An 18,290-nucleotide genomic window follows, 5' to 3' on the forward strand; every position below is an offset into this window, starting at 1 on the left:
ATAAAGTCTTTCCCAGTTTTCCTTTTCATAGCTTTCTGAAAACCTGGTCAACTCTTCTTTGAGTCTTCGTGCAGCCTTTTCATGGTTCTTTTAATACTTTTCATACACTGCCCTCTTGTAAGGTGTTACAGGATCCTAATGAATGCCTTCTGTATTGTTGTATTCCACACTAGTTAGGGCCTAACAAAAGCATGGCATCGAATTGTGTAGAGGTGACTGATAAATACAAGAAGGAAAGAAGAAAGAGTGGGGAGGAAATAAGGGGAAAGGAAGACAGAAAGAAAGAGAAAGGAGAGAAAAAGTCAACAGAGCATGAGACATAGCATTACTAATTGGCTGAGGAATATCAAAGTTAGTATCTCTACCCTATTATTTTCCTATTTCTTTCGTGTCCCAAAACTAAGCAAGAGTGGAATTATCTCCCCAAAGTCCCTTGTCCTCCTCTGATTGTTACAGCTGGATCAGGGTCCTATTAATTGATGATGAGGGTCACTTGCCTGTTTCCCCAGGTAACCATGAGCACCTTGAGCTAAGTCCCCTTTCTTAGATACCATTTTAACCAGTTCCCCTGACTCCAGCCTTTCTGCTCATTTTATTGCATACACAAATGTCAGATTAACCTGCAGCGCAGTTGTAGTAAACAGACAAAGGCTTGCGATGTCTCCACACTGCCCAGGATGGCCTGCATACTTGAGCTGACCTACTAGCCCTTTGCAATTCACAATGATGTGCAAAATATTGCCTCAATCTGGTATTCCTCAATCTTTGTTAATTCTGTCTTTCAAAATACATTCTGAAAATACATCTCAAAGAGAATCTCACAGTCCTCAAAATCTCAAAATTTCCTGTTTCCCTGATATGTGGTATTCCTCTCATTCTTATTTCATGAGAGGTACAATTGTATAAAAAAAGTGCTTGCAAGCCTGAATGATGTACCCTTTGCCACATTCAGTTCTATGCCCTTAGGTAATTTGCTTAGCCATTAGGAATCTGTGTTTCCAAATCTTCAGAAAAGTGTCTTAGTCCCTTTTTGCATGCTGGCAACAAGTGAAAAACTACCCTGCTTGTAGCAGAAGCTTAAACTCCTGTGATGAATGACAGAAGCAACAGCATCTAACCCTGGGGGCACAGAGAGACAGGGACTGAGAAGAGTAAGGGACAGGGCAGTTGGATCCAGATGGGCTTCTGTTTTTGTACGATCATGATCCCTTCTTTACTTGTTAGTATGACCAGCAAGACATTAAAAAATATTTCCTTTTTCCAAGACCATATAAGGAAATAAAACTATTTAGCAATCTGATCTCTCTTCAGAATGCTTTTCATTAAATGATATGAGTATTTATTGCTTAATAGTGGACTCTTCAATGCCAGCATCCCCCAGTAACAAATTAGTATAACAGTATGCTCTTCCACTTGCTTCAAAATGTGCTTTCTGATTACTGTCATAAAAAACAGGCCAGGCATGGTGGCTCACGCCTGTAATCCCAGCACTTTGGGAGGCTGAGGTGGGCGGGATCACGAGGTCAGGAGATCGATCGAGACCATCCTGGCCAACATAGTAAAACCCCGTCTCTACTAAAATACAAAAAATTAGCTGAGCGTGGTAACAAGTGCCTGTAGTCCCAGTTACTCGGGAGGCTGAGGCAGGGTATCGTTTGAACCTGGGAGGCGGATGTTGCAGTGAGCCGAGATCATGCTACTGCACTCCAGCCTGGTGACAGAGCAAGACTCCGTCTCAAAAAAAAAGAAAAAAAAAAAAAGAACTCAACCTAATGATAAAATAAATATGAAGTAGTGCTAATGCTGTTCCACAAAAAACTTCCACTTAATCATTGACTAAACTGATTACAAAAATATTTCATGGGAAAATTTAATCAGATTTATTTTTTATATTTGAACAATAGCAATAACACCTTATGCCAGTTGCTTACAAAACCTTAGCTAATTAATGTTATTGGAAAAATTGGATAAAAATTTAGACTCTGGAGCCACCCACAGACTTTTTAATTCATTAAATCTGGAACAGGGCCCAGGAATTTACATTTTTAAAGAAGCAGATGCTTAAACTGTGACAATAATTTAAGCTTGTTTTCATTGTGGTTTCTTCCTGCACCTAACATAATCATTATTTGACTTATAAGCTAGATATCAGCTGCCCATACTAATTGCATTGCTTGAGAATCTCTGCAATGAGAATGCTGCCTCAAAATTACTATTATTTTAGAATGCAGTCTCCTGACTTGAATTTTCAACTAGCTCCTTAGTGATAACAGTGATATAGGATCTATATAGTGATATAGGATCCTAGTGATATAGGATCTAAATTTCCCAAACATCCAACTGCTACCACAGCCATCTTGCTGTGCACAAGCAGCAGCTTGGAAAACACAAAAAAAAGATTCTGCAGAATAATTATCTGAGATGTGAAACTGCATGTTCTTTCCCCCTCTCTCTCCAGCCACCCTCATTTAGACTGTTTAAAGCAAAGATGCCAGTGCATTTTTATTTCGTTAGGGGCATTTATAACCACTGGATTTGTTTTAATTTTGAAGAATTACAAATACAGAAAACTCGAAGAAATAGAAGTAGTAAAAACCCATTTACATTCTAACTCAGCAGTTAATATTTATCTTATTTACTTATTTCTCTTTCCTCTTCATGTCTCTGTCTACCTAACTGTACTTTTTTACTGGATCTTTGAAAGTGAGTCGCAGACATGATGATACCTACCCTATATATTTCAGCATCTCTTCTAATTAAAAAACCTTCACTTACGTAAATGCAATACCATGATCACAACCAACATATTTAATACTGATAAAAGAATACAGGTACATTTGATGTTTTCTTCTTCCACAACTGACCTATAGAGATTTTTATTTTATTTTATTTTATTTTTTGCTCCAGATTTCAGTCAAGAACCACTTATTTGCTAGGCATGGTAGTGGTACATGCCTGTAGTCCCAGCTACTTTGGAGGCTGAGGCCAGAAGTTCAGGGCCAACCTAGGCAACATAATATAATGAGACTTCATCTCTTAAAACAAAACAAACACTTAAACACTTATTGCATTTGGTTATCATAATCTCTTTAGTCTCCTTTGATTTAGATTAATTTATCTACCTGCCTTTTTTTCATTTTTATTCTTTTTTTATTTCAAAATATTGACATTCTGGAAGAGTTTAGAAACTTGTCTCTTATAATATCCTCCAACCTGAATTTGTTGTAATTTTTCCTCAAGTTAAACATCTTTCCAAGAATGTCTACATGTATCTGTTTCTCACAGCCTGACATGAGAAGGTACACGATGCCAATTTGTCCCCTTATGGGCAATGATAGTTTTAGCTACTTGGATATGGTAGATGTTGCCACATTTCCTTATTGTAAACATAACTTTCTTTTTGTAATTAATATTTTGTTCCTCACAAACTTAAACCCTATAGATTAAGTACCTATTAATGAACCTTGCATAGATCAAATAGCACACTGATGATTGCAAAATAGAGACTCTATCATTATTTCCTATTTTTAGATGGTCTTAGAAAAAAGTACATACATGTTGAGGAAAAGCTCTTTACATACTTTGTTTCCCAATCTTTGTATCATTATGGCCCTATGGATTCTTTTTATATTCACTGTAATAAACCATTACTATTCTTCTTTTGTTATTGCTGTTTTTACTGAAGTAGCTGTACATTCATATGAAGTTGTAGGAAATAACAGAGAGCCCAACGGTAATGTTTTGCAAAACTATAGTATAATATCCTCCTAAACAGGGTGTTGACATTGATGCAATCCACTGATCTGATTCAGATTTTCCTAGTTTTGCTTTTATTCATTTGTGTGTGTGTATGTTCTATACATTTTTACCACCTGGTCCGTTTGTGTATAAACAACACAGCCAAGATACTGAACAATTCCAACTCCACAGGGAGTCCTTGTGTTGCTTTTTAGAACCACATTCACCTTCATGCCATCCCACCCCATCCCTAACCTTTGGCTTGTATCTTCCATTTCTAAAATTTGTCATTTTAAATGTTATGTAAATTGACTCGGGTACTATGTAACTTTTGGGGATTGGCTTTTTTCTCTCAGTCTGATTCCCTTCTGACAGATCCACACATGTATCAGTAATTTATTCCATTTTATTGCTAAACATTCCATGGTGTGGTTACATCACAATGTATTTAACCATTCACCTACTGAAGGACATCTGGGGCCATTTGGGAGCCTTTAGAAATAAAACTGCTATAGATATTCATGTGCAGGATTTATGTGGACATGTTTTCATTTATCCAAGATAAATGCTCAAGGGGCTAATTGCTGATTCTTAAGGTAAAAGCTCATTTAGTTTTATAAGAAAGTGCCGAAATGTTTTCCAAAATGTATCATTTGACATTCCCACCAGATGTCTATTAGTAGTCCAGTTTTCACAACCTTGCCAGCATTTAGTGTTGTCACCATTGTATTATTTTTAATTTGGCCATCCGGATAGGTGCGTAGTGACATTTCATTTTTGACTTAGCTTATCTTTCCTTGGTGATAAGTGATTTTGAGCATATTTTCAAGTGCTTATTTGCCATCCATATATCCTCTTCATTCAAATGTCTGTTCATGTATTTTGCCCATTTTCTAGGTGGATATTGGTTTCATTTTTACTATTGATGTTGGAGAGTTCTTTATAAATTCTAGATATTTGTTCTTTGTCAGATATGTGGTTTGCAAATATTTTCCCCTAGTCTATAGCCTGTATTTTCTCTTTTCATCCTTTCCATATAGGTTTTTACAGAGCAAAATTTTTAATTTGTATGAGGTCCAGTTTATTAGTTTTTCTTTTTATGAGTCATTCTTTTAATGCCAAATCTAAGAACTCTTTGCGTACTCTTAATTCCTAAAAGTTTTTCTTCCACTTTTAAATACATTTTACAGTTTTTCATTTTGCTCTTAAGTTTATGATCCATTTTGAGTTTGTTACTGTAGAAGTTGTGAGGTTTAAGTCAAGATTATCCCGCCTATGGATGTCCAATTGCACCAGTGCCATTTAATGAAAAGGTTACCGTTCCTCCATTGAACTGCTGTGACACATTTGTCAAAAATCATTAGGACGTAATTGTGTGGGTCTATTCTGGGTTCTCTATTCTAATCATTAATCTATGTATCTGTGCCCTGCCGAGACCACACCATTTTGATTACTGCAGCTAAATTGTGAGCCTTTTTATTAGGTAGAGTGATTCCTCCCACTTTATTACTCTTTGTCAAGATTGTTTTAGCTGTTCAAGACCTGCTGATACTGATGCTAATTGCTGTGTCTTGAGTAATAAAGTTTTTCTCTGATCCAGGAGTCTTGTCAGCTGCCAGGATTTATGAAAGAGTAACAGGTGGACTTGTTATCTTCTAAGTAAAGCAAATCTCAGATCCTTCCCAATTCTTGCTGCATATTTCCTTTTCTTAGAAAATATTAAATGAATGCTTTGGAAGGACCAATATTAAAATAGATGTTTTAACTTTTTATTTAGAAATAATTACAGATTCATAGGGAAATTTCAAACATGGTAGAGAGAGCTCTTGTATACCTTTGATTCTCAAAGATATGCAATTTTTGTGTTGTATATCAACCCCCAGTGGTTGCCTCTTACATAAGTGTAGAACACCACTAAAACCAGGAATTTAATATGATACAATGTGTGTGTATAATTCCATGCCATTTATCACGTGTGTGGATCTGTGCAACCACTGCTGCAGTCTAGATACAGAACTGCCCCATCCCCACAGAGATGGGCTTATGCTACCCTGTGAGAGGTGCATGCACCACACTCCTCCAATCTTCCCAACTGCTGACAACCACGAACCTGTTTTCCATCTCTCTAATTTCATTATTAGGAATATTATATAAATAGAATCATGTGTCCTTTTTAGAGTAGGTTTTTCACTCAGCATATCTTCTGAATATTCATCTGTGTTCAATATAATACACACAGTGAATAAAACATAAATAAGATGACAAAGTCGGGACCAATTGTATCAGATATAGCCATGATTTTAAGGGAGTAAGCTCATCTATTAAAAGAAAAAGATTTTCACATTGGCTTACTGGGCAAAATACATGCTAGTAGGAATGTAAAATTGTAGACATAGTGTGAAAAACAGCTTGGCAGTTTCTTCATATTAAAAAAATGCATTCTTACTATATAACCCAAAAATGACATGCCTGAGCCTTTATCCCAGGAAAAAAAAAATGAATACTTAGGTCTACAAAAAAAAAACCCTGTACATAATTATTCATAGCAGCTTTACTTGTAATATCCTAAAACTGAAACAATCAAGTTGTTCCTCAGAAGGTGCGTAAACTTCTCAAGGAGATAAACAAAGACAGCATTTCCCGAGTTTTTCTTTTTTAAATGTATTTCTATGATGTTTAGAGTTTAAAGACCCTTAATAATTCTTTTGCCGATTCTTCTGGAATGCTCCACTACTGTCTTATTTTGTATTTTGTAATCGAGGAGTCTGATTTCAACCTTTTCTTCCATTATAAGTGACTTAGTCTTTTTACCTGGGATCTAAAAGGAATATATATTTGTTCTAGTATTTATTATATGTATTTATTCTCTGCAGTTTTACTAGAGTATATCTAGGAATTAATGATTTTTTTTAATTTCCCCAGTATATAATAGACCCCTTCAAAATGTAGATTTGAGTTCCTTGATTTTGAGCAAGTTTTCTTGGGTTATTGTTTTAAATATTAGTCTGGTTTTACAGTTTTGTTTTTTCTTCTTCAGGGATTCCAATTATGCATATTTTAGTTACTTTTCCTATTTGGATATCTGTATATTTTTTCCATATCTTTTCTAAGTTTTTGACATTCTGACAGAAGGTGTTTGCTTTCATTATGTCTGCAGTTGCTTGTTTGAGAGTATTTAATGCAGACATGAGTATGATGTTACAGTTTGCCTCTGATTTCTGGTTATTTTAGGGAAAAAAATTACCAGTTATTATGTATTCTCTTTTTAAAATTTCTTGTTAGTACATTGATTTTTATTCATTTTTAAATACTGTGTTTTTCAAAATCTTAAAGGTAAATTCAGGGATATAGAGTTTGAGGGGCTCCCTGGGTTTAATTCTTGAGGATTTCTTCCGTGGTGCCCATTTGGTGGAGAAGGGCTGGTAGCTAAACTTCTGCTAATTATAATTCTGTTTACTTCTTTAGGAGTATTACTTTTCACCACTTGCTTCCTTTTCCTTTACCACCAAACGTCTAAAGGATGCATCCCTCTGCTCTAGAGACAGGGTGTTCACGACCAGGCCCCTCCTGGTCTATGCACTTCCAAGACTCTTCCTTTTGATTCCCCAGTCAAGGAGGATCTGTCCATCAAGTCTCAACAGTATTACCTCTATTTCTCCCTCAGGGTGGGGCCCCTTATATCTGATCAATATCTTGATTAATTGTCCCACATTGCTAAGCATGCTCCTCCACTCTCTCCTTTCTTCATATGGTCTATCTATTTATCTATCTAGCTATATAATCTATCTAGCTATCTAATCTATCTATCTAATCTACTCTATCTCATCTATCCATCTGTCTATCCTATCTATCTGTCTATCCTGTCTATCTATCTACCCTATCCATCTATCCTATCCATCTATCCATCCATCTATCTATCTCCTGTCTTCATTATGTACTCCAAAGCTGGTCTTCTAGTTTCATTTTTTTTTCTTATGTACTTGTAAAGTGAAGTTTATATGTTTGTTATTTCTTGGTTATGCTAGAAGTACAGGTTATGGTGGTTTCACTGGCTCTTTTGGTTGAAAGGTATGATGTTGGAGGGTATGTAGAGAAATAAGGCAGTCATCATTATCCTACAGGACCCTGGAAGTCCCACAGCTCGCAAATTCTAAACCGCTAGTTGAAAGCACGTCACTTCCAGTAGGTGACCCGTTAAGTCCATGAAGATGCAAACAAACAGCCAAGAGATCTGAAAGTAAATGGATTTTATCAGGCTAAACAAGGTACTCAGTCCTTAAAGAGGGATCAGGCCTTGGGTTGTAAGCGTGTGTGATGTACTGTGCCCTTGTTTCTTGAACACTCTACTCCCCACTCTGCCCAAGCACTCCCCACTCCCTGGACTCCCCATAAACTTTAGAGCAGAATGTGGGAGTAGGAGAAATGAAAGGCACTAGAGAATCTGCTGGTGATCTGGAAACTTATGTCTCCTACTTAAAGGCTTTTCTGAAAATGAAATGCCATAGATCAACTCCATGTCATCAGGCTGGGGCGGAGGACAGAAGTGGTGATGTAGCAAATTGGATGAGAAGCAGAGAAATGCCTTTCTCTGCCCGCAGGCAGGGATATGTTAAACAGGACCCTGCTAGTGAAGGCTGCAGTTTTAGCTGCCCAGGGAGAGCCAGAATGAATTTATCTTTATTCATTTGTTTACATACTGCTTTATTTTAGGACAGGATTACAGTGACTAGAAGCCTATCAAATACTTGTTTAGCTATCATATAATCATCATGAAGCCTGGCACATCCTTGTTTCTCCTTTTCTCGTTGAAAAATACTTTCAAATTTTACTTTGTTTTTTACGTTACACATCCAGAAAATGAAACTACGGCCACATTCAGGTCTTCATTAATATTTTAGCTCCCTATAGTTATTTACTATAATTATTGAAGAAAATATTAAAAAGAAATCAATTCAAAATGTTATTGTGCTGAATTTCAGAATATTATTGGTAAGTTGGGTACAAACCAAGGTTACAGTGTATTTGTGTCTGAACAAAAGCAAAACAAAACCAAAGCCCATTTTCTAATCTGTACACCAAACCCCTGAGTCACGAATTTACCTGTATAACAAATGTGCACATTGTATTTTAGCTTTAGGTACCTCTGAACCTAAAATATTTTTTAAAGCCCATTTTCTTTCTCTTTTCCATTGAAAAGGATGTATTCACCATCCTATTAATGAGAGTTTATGTAAATGACCTTTACTGAGAATTTTAAAATCATAATAAAATGGCTTATTAGTATCTCTAGCATAAGGACTAGGAAATAGAGGACATGGCGATGTGAAACTAAGTGTACTAAATATCGTCTGTTAATTGATAGGTAGAACATCATTGCCCTGGACTCAGCAGTTCTGAGCACTCCAGTTTGCTTTGGCTACGTGCCAGTGCATGCTCTGGTTATGCCTAGGTGGAATTTGTAGAAAATAATCAGAACAGCCCCCTGTTCCCATCAGCAATAAAATAGCTGTTCATGCAACTGGGAACAGTAGTAAATTCTTTTTTATTTCCTAGTTCCTATGCAGAAGGTCAAATCCGTGGCCATTTTCAGATGTACATTATGTTAAACATCTATAAATTAAGAGCAAGAACATGAGCTGAATCTTACACTAAAAGAGAGACATGTTTTCTACTACAAAGCACTTAATCCCACTAGATACGATATTATTAGAGCATAGCATCCATATGGCATATTCTTGCATCCTGATCATTTTGTAGCAAAGAAGTGTTCTTGACTTCTCTTACCATCCACACAGCTTCCCACTGGAGGAGTCTGTGGATATGTCCATTCCCAAGAACACACTCAAACCTGAGGCAGGAAAGGGACACTAGTATTTTTTCCAATCACTATTTGGAAAGATCAGTATTTTTACCTATCACTAATCCAATTTAAAAGGCTCATCTAGTTACAGAAAAAGAGGAAGGCTATATCCTGTTCATTTTTTAAAATGGTTACAATAAAGCTTTTCTCAAAGTCATTTATTCTACAATGAAAGCTTCCTTTCTCAAAGAAATAATTTATGTCCATGTAAACGAAATCTCCTTGTCAGAGATCTAAAAAATGACACCCTTCATTGCATGGACTAGACTTCCACAAATCCATGCTAATGATGAAAATAGGGGTATTTTAGTTTGGGATGGATCCTAGGGTTGCCTCCCATTCACTGCCAGGGATTTGCGGCTTCTTTTAGGATAAATGAACGTAATTTATCAGCCTCAATAGATATTCCTAGAATTCATATTACTATGAACAACTTTTTCTGCATCCCCCTTCTTAAAGATAGTGGAGTCTTAACAGACTTTATAATTGGAAAATGCAAAACAAAATCAACTAAAAATGGATTTGAATTAATGAGATTAGTAAAGGGCCTGATATAAGGTCAATGCATGGAAATCAAGGACAAAGAAACATTGCATATTTAGAAAAGGCAATAGAAACATTATTTTTAATGACAAAATTCTAAGATTTTAATAGTAAAATATTTGAGAAATGTGCAAGACCTAAATAAAAACAAGTATATAAATCTTTATGAAATATAAGATTGTATAATTATTGAGATTGTAAGATATGATGTCTCTTATGCAATAATATTATGCAATTGCAATAATCATGATTTTTAAAAAGTAAAACTTGACCCACTGATCCTAAAATACATCTCTTATGGGACCCCTTCCCTTCCTACAGTCCTCTACATAAGGCTTAGACAGCCAAAAATCACCACAGAGCGACTTTCCTTTCCAAGGAAAGGACAAGGCAAGACTTTTCTTGCCTTGTCACCCAGTGAGATTAACACTTTGTGCCTACTGTCTATTGTTCTTAGGCCAGTATGATAGGAGGCATGTCTAACAAGAATTTGTGAAAATTTTAGGATTTTCTATGAAATTATCATCTTTAAAAAAAAACGTGGTTGGTTGATTTTATGTATTTGTAAAGAGGATGCAGGGAATACTACTGCTCTGTGGGTTGAAGACTTTATAAAGTAATCTTAAATGAGAGTTTCAGTCTCTGAGCTGGAAGTCATCCAAAGGTTCTAGATGCCTCCTGCTTTGAGTCAGGCGTAAGGTTCTGTTCTAGAGGATCTGCTACGAAGAGTGAGCAAAGCCCTAGACATCTTCCCTATCACATATGAGCCATGTCAGACCCGGAGTCCTAAAAAGGAAGGAATATGCAGGAAATGCCTAGATATTGCTTGGCATACTTTCATAAGAAATAAAACTGAAACTTTTTCCTCAAGTTTAATTATGTTAATTTTCCAACTTTTCAGAGCTATTTTGGTTCAAATAGATTAAAAACTATCATATCCAATGAAGGGAGGTGACCCTTGCTGTTCAACGGGTGTAAAGCTTCAGTTATGCCAGAAGAATAAATTCTAGAGATCTTCTGCACAATATTGTGCTTACCTTGAACAGTACTGCGTCATACACTCAAACTCTGTGATCTCATGTTCAGTGTTCTTACCACAATTAAAAATATATAACCAAGACAAGAAAAAATTTGTCTTCCAACTCCATCATTTTTTTCATGCTGCTATTACTTCTTCTAATTTCCAAATACCCATACTTTTCCTTTGACTGTTCTCTTTGGTATAATAGCCTGTCCATATTTTATTCATTGCAGCGTCTAAATGCCCTTCATCAAAGCGATGGTTAAAATTTAAGAACAATCTTGATATGGAATATGCTGCAGCCATACATTCATACATAAACATTTTAAAAAGCAGTCTTAGACTGTATGTGGAGAGATGTAGAAGGCATATTGTTGGTAAGCAAAAGGACTCTCTCTCCCACTTTCCAGAGGAAATAGAAGTCATCATCATAGCATGCTTCCCAGTACGAAGCATACAGACATCTGTGCCCGTCCTCCCCACTTGAGCCTCCTGTAATAACAGGGGAACCATAATAACGTCAATACCTCCACCTATAGTTTTGATCATTACCACCTCCTTGAAGCACAAATAATCTTCTCTGCCTTTTATCCCATGCATAATCCAATGGCTCCCTCAAGACTAGATCCTTCCCATGATATTTTAGATATAGTCCAATTTATGCACTTTTTTCCAAAACTTGTCCCTGCTTTCCCTTAAGATATTCCTTACCTTCTCACCTTCACAGCTGGACTTTTTGGTTCCTCCTTAGGGAACCCAATCCTTGCCCTGCACTGCATCATCAGCCCCCCGCTCCTTTTTTTTTTTTTTTTTTTTTTTTTTTAAAGACAGAGTCTTGCCTTGTCACCCAGGCTGGAGTGCAGTGGCGCCATCTTGGCTCGCTGCAACCTCTGCCTCCCGGGTTCAAGCGAATCTCCTGCCTTAGCCTCTGGAATAGCTGGGATTACAGACATGTGCCACCACACCCAGCTAATTTTTGTATTTTGAGTAAAGACAGGGTTTCACCATGTTGGCCAAGCTGATCTCAAACTCCTGACCTCAAGTGATCTGCCTGCCTCAGCCTCCAAAGTGTTGAGATTACAGGCGTCAGCCACCACGCCCAGCCCCATCAGCCCCCTTTAATCTCTTTTCTGCACTATCTCCTTGCAAAGCAGGCTGTTAAACATCTCTCTGACCTCCATTGGTTGAATAATACTAATATTTTAAGTCATTTGATTATTCAGAATCCTTTCGATACAAAATTTAAAAAGGAAACTAATTTAAGTTAGCCTTAAAAGTGAATTGATTTGATAACCAAAAGAGCAATGGGAGAATGGCCTTTGGTCAGCTAGTGTCCTTGTGCTTCTCTCTGCTTTAACCTTGCTGTGTGCTGGCTTCTCTTATGACAGCAATGGCTCCCATAGGCATTTACACACAGCTTGTGGAAAAATAAGGGTGTCCTTCTTTCATTACCAAGGAGCAATTGTGTGAGTAATTTTGCTTTCAAGCCAATCCATGAAACAGAGAGGATTAGGATGACAAGTGAATTACTAAATAACTTTCAGAGAAGTTGTTTTTTATACAATACACTAAAAATAATATAAAAAGTACCTATTTATTGAAATCTAGAATCAACTATTTTTAATTTTGTTCACACTTGTTTTAACTCCTGGTTTTAAAAGATGAATATTCCACATAAATATGAGATGTTGACTCACACAGGCTCCCTTCCTTTTACAAAGAGTGTGATGGGAAAATCCCAGGACAGTACAGAACATCCCTCAAAAACTGGGAAGGAGCTGAGAGACCAAAGAATGACTTGGGCAATTCCAGCTTGAGGAGTAGATGAGTTTATTAGGATTCACAAACAGGACATTTTCGGGCAGCATCAGGAGAACTCTAGAGATCCACCCACCACGCGCCTCTAAGCTGCTTTTAAGCTGATTTTGTGGCTCTTTGGCTGCCGCATGTGATGAAACTGTTTTCCTTGGTATGTTCCCAGATACACTCTAGGATGTTTGGGTTCTCAAGGACACCTGCTCCTCAGCTGAGCACCGTGGCCTTGGCTCATTTCCCAGCTTTTAGGGTTCAAGCAGCGGACATACAGCCTTAAGTAAACTGGTAGGAGAAACATCACCCTACAAAGAAACATATTATTTTTACTACATAGGCAAGCTTGAAAAAAGCATAGAGATTATTCTAGCTGCAAGAAATTGAAAATCAATTTCGAATAGTAAGGACAAACAATTATCTGACAGTCTATGTTATTTTCAGACCCACGTATATTCCCTGAGGGGATGATGTCTGTAGTTTGAAAGATTCACGATGGAATTCTACTTCTGGCTATGGGGGACTCACTTTTATCACACCAACACTCTCGTTAAAAACATGGGTAAATAATGGATATTTTTCAAAATCATCTATTTGAAAGTATCTAAGAAACATCAAAGCAACTGGATTTAGAGAAGCCAAGATTCAAGATAGAAAGCCACCATGTTTGGGTGAGTCTAGCCTTTAAGACCATCTATACCTTGAAGCGTTTGCCAATTCGTAAGTAACACAGGCTGCAAGCCCACCCAGAAAGAAGAGGCTATGGCAGATAGCTGAGAAGAATTTTAGGCAGTCTTATGAGACTGAGACTGGGACAGAAAAAAAAAAAAGAAGAAGATTTTAGCTAACTTCCGAGGCAGCCAGGACTTGGGGAGCTGAGGTCCTGGAGAAAAGGAAACACAGAGAACTGAGCCTGACGTTTGACTCTGTGTTGCTTCCCGAGGTACTTGCCATCTGGTAGGTAATCACTAAGGGACTGAAGAAGCCAAGCTGAAGGTGGTGGCTAAGAGAACTTCCAATTGACTCATGATATTGGGAGTCAAATTCAGATTTCAGAATCCACCAAGGAAGAGGGACTTCTGTAAATATCCCACATTTCTAGTGGGATTCTGAAGGGCTATACCCCAGAAATGAAGACAAACTGAACAAAAACTAGTCCTTACAAAAACTGAAACTCAGATTTGAATGAGCTGAGTCCCAGACTGGATAAAATTGATATATCTCTAACCACATGCAGTGAAGCGAACTGATAAAGATAACATCATTCAGACGTTTGTCATCTGGGCAGAGATAAACATCATTGAGATCCTCAAATTATCGCTATAATGTTTCAAACATACAAATTATCCCTATAATGTTTCAAACATCTCTATAATGTTTCAAACAAGCATTCAATTAAATATCACCAATCATTCCAGGAGAAAAAAAATGGTTAATAGAAACGGGGCCACAGATTATCCAATATGAGAGTCAAAATAGCTGTGATTAACATGCTCAAAATGTGAATGACAAGATGGAAAACTTCAGAGAATTGAGACGTCTAAAAAATGAATGAAACAAAGATTCTGAAATCCTACAAATGAATGTAAAATGTAATGAAGATTTGATATTGATTAAAAACAGGTGAGGAGGGTGTTAGTAAACAGAAATGGGTCACTAGAAATATACAGACTAAACACAGAAGAAAAGAGCAAAAAAATATATAAATGACGGATAAGATGCAGTGGAAAAGTCTAACATACTTGTAATTGGAGTTGCAGAAGTTTAAGAGAAAAAGAGATTGTGTCAAGGAAATATTTGAATGGAAATTGGCAGAGAATTTTTCCAATATGACAAAAGACATCAAGAAACAAATCCGGGTTGCTGTGTACTTGAACAGGGACACACACACACAGACACAGACACACACACACAATTGTAAACTTCTCTGGGGCAGGAAATTTGACATTGACATTGAGTCGGCATGAAGTTAGGGCTCTGGACTTGAATTTTTTGCATAAAATCTGGCTCTTCCCTTCTTTATAAAAGAAATAGCAAAATTTCACTCACCCTCAGAAAGTAATGAGAAAGGCTGACACATCTGTCTCAGAATTAAAATGGTGAATTGTCATCCAAATGAAGGCTTGCCCCTCTTATGAATATCATATCCCAATATAAACTACTTGCATAATAAAAGAATTCCAAGCTAATATTAAACTCAAAGTTGTTTAGAATTGCTGACTGCTGTAGGGCTTTGACAGAGGAAAAGATTAAACTGTTTTGTTGAGGCCCTTTAAAGAATTCTAGGCTCATTGGACACAGTGGTGCACGCCTGTAATCCCAGTACTTTGGGAGGTGGAGATGGTGGATCACTTGAGTCCAGGAGTTCAAGAACAGTCTGAGCAACATGGCAAAGCCCCACCTCTACAAAAGATACAGAAAATTAGCTGGGTGTGGTGGTGTGTACCTGTAGTCTCAGCTACTCTGGAGGCTGAGGCAGGAGGATAACCCAAGTCTGGGAAGTTGAGGCTACTACAGTGAGCCATGACTGCACCACTGCACCCCAGCCTGGACAACAGAGTGAGACTCTGTCTCAAAACAAGACAAAAAGAATTCTAGGTGTATGAGTTTTCTACAGAAGAGAAAAACCTTCTGAAGGTGAGCTTACTTTAAGAAAATAGCACCAACCACATAAATAAATCACAAAGAGGGAAATTCACCAGGTACAAGACAAAAAAGCAAATTAGCATCTTAAGAACTGCAAGTAATGGGAAAAGTTTTACAAGAATAGAAAATAATTTTATTTAAAATAAATATAAGAAAAAATAGACATTATATTGGAAGGGCATAATATAAAAGACAGAATATATGTAAAAGAAACAAATAGAACTTTAAGATATTTTAAAATGCCATTGAAATGGAAAGGATTAAATAAAATTAGTCTATCTGAGAGGATTCTCAATGCTTAGAAGATGAATCTGGATAAATCATCAAGAATGCAGCACAAAGGCTGGGCACGGTGGCTCAAGCCTGTAATCCCAGCATGTTGGGAGGTCGAGGTGGGTGGATTGCCTGAGCTCAGGAGTTTGAGACCACCCTGGGCAACATGGTGAAACCCTGTCTCTACTAAAAATACAAAAATTAGCCAGGTGTGGAGGCAGGTGCCTGCAATTCCAGCTACTCAGGAGACTGAGGCAAGAGAATTGCTTGAACCCGGGAGGTGGAGGTGACAGTGAGCAGAGATCACACCACTGCACTCCAGCCTGGGTGACAGAGCGAGACTCCTTCCCCCACCGCTCAAAAAAAAAAAGAAAAAAAAAGAACAAAGCACAAAATATGAAGATATAAAAACCTTAATCTAAAATATGAAAAATAAAATATGACATACGATAAAAATAAGATATGAAAGAGTGAGAATGTCCACCATACATCCAACATATGTCTGACAGGATTTGCAATGAAAGAAATAATGGTGAATAGGAAAGAGGCAAAAGTCAAAATGGTAATTGCTGAAAAAAATTCCAGAATTGAAGAAAGACTTGTATTGTTGAGAGTTACACCAAGTCAACAAGTAGACACATAATGGTGAATATGTAAAATTAAATATAAAACAAAAAGTCTTAAAAGCAACCCCAGAGAAAAATCAGACTGCTGTTAGAATGGAATGACAGAATGAATAGATGACTCAATGTCAGCAACAATAATAAGACAAAATACCCTAAAAAAATTCTATAATGCTGGAGAAAAGCAACAGTCAAGATAAATTAACACTGAATAGTAAGGGTAGCAAGAAGGATATTTTCAGAAACATAAAAGCAAAGAAAATTGATTAACCTAGATCTTTACAGAAAGGAGTACCAAAAACATATTCTTTAGGAAGAGGAAAGTAAAACAGAAAGGAGGGAGATGCAAAGCACAATGATGAGACGATATCACAAAGTGGTTTAGAGTGTAGGTGTTCTAGTCAGCATGCTGTGTGACAAAGAGTAAATTACTCCACCTCTCTGTGCCTCCATTTCCACATATGTTCAGTGGAAATATAAATAATAGTGGCACTTATATCATAGGTTTGTCACCGGCACATAGTATAAGTTCAATAAATGTTGATTAAAAATAAGTCAAAAAGTTGCTAAATTTAAAGTAATATTGATGTAAAATGCTAAGATAACTATTTTAAGAATTTAAAAACAACAGACTTAAAACAAAATATAAGTGTAATGTTGGACACTGATATGGTAAAAAAGAGGAAATTTGATTAAAGTATTCTAAGATCATTGTATTTTTTTCTTATACATGAAAAAGGGAGAAAATAAAGACAATGCAATTGATAACTGCAGAAGAGTGAGTGTGGGCTCCAGACCACCAGCATCAATATACCTGGGAGCTTGTTAGAATGCAACTTCTCAGGTTGCACTCCAGATCTTCTGAATCAGAAATTCCAGGGTTGGAGTCCAAGAATCCACTCTAACAACCCTCCAGGTATTTCTAATGCATAGTAAAGTCTGAGGTGCTCTGTTAGAGAAGATAGGAAAGGAGGACAGAAAAAAAGAAAATTCATGACAAGCGGAAAACACAAACTGAAATGATCGATAATAATCCAAGTAAATGCAAATACGTAGGTTTTTCTAAGATATCTCCAACTGAATTGAAAACCTAATTATATACTTTTTACAAGATAAATGCACATAAAAGAGAGGATCCACAGTGATAGAAAGTGAAAGGATGGGAGGGATGACTGCGATGTGTTGGGTTGGATTATTGTTCCTCATGCCTGCCTGCCTTTCTCTGTTAGAATATTAAACCTCCCTTTCCGTTAACTTGCGTCTGTCAGTGGAACCTCCAACAGTGACACGTGCCACATATGAATTTTAACTACATGACATGGCTCTGCCTTAGCTTTTATCCCCTTTGCCCTGAGACTGGGATGGAAGCTACCCCTTCAGCCTGGTCCCAGAATGAGAGAAGCTGAGCAGAGTTGAAGCTGACCAACATCCAACAAGGTCAGGAGTAAGAAATAAGCATTTTGTGATAGGAATCCTCTGAGATTGCAGGGCTATTTCTTACTACAGCATAATCTAAGTAAAAGTTGATTGATACAGAAAAATATAACAGGCGAAAGCTACCAAAGAAAGTTGATGTAATGAGATTTTTGATGTTAAATCATGTATTAGAAACAGAGGCTAATAATTCTTCACCCTTATACACCTCACAAAATAGTCTCAAAATAAAAATTAAGTGCTGATAACTTTTACAAGGGGAAAACTGGCCCAACACAAGAAGGAAATAGTAAATTCGTGAACTTGATAGGAGATTTTCACCTGTTTCATAAATTCTGGAATT

At 36.9% G+C, this 18,290-nt stretch overlaps 1 protein-coding gene across 2 annotated transcripts in view; it reads left to right on the forward strand.

The window, feature by feature from the left end:
* Positions 1–18,290, forward strand: part of DOK6 (docking protein 6) — a 437,775-nt gene that overhangs the window by 228,611 nt on the left and 190,874 nt on the right. The gene's annotated exons all lie outside the window — the stretch shown is intronic.

Source organism: Gorilla gorilla, chromosome 17, assembly GCF_029281585.2.
Source record: "Gorilla gorilla gorilla isolate KB3781 chromosome 17, NHGRI_mGorGor1-v2.1_pri, whole genome shotgun sequence".
In the NCBI taxonomy this organism is placed as follows: domain Eukaryota; kingdom Metazoa; phylum Chordata; class Mammalia; order Primates; family Hominidae; genus Gorilla; species Gorilla gorilla.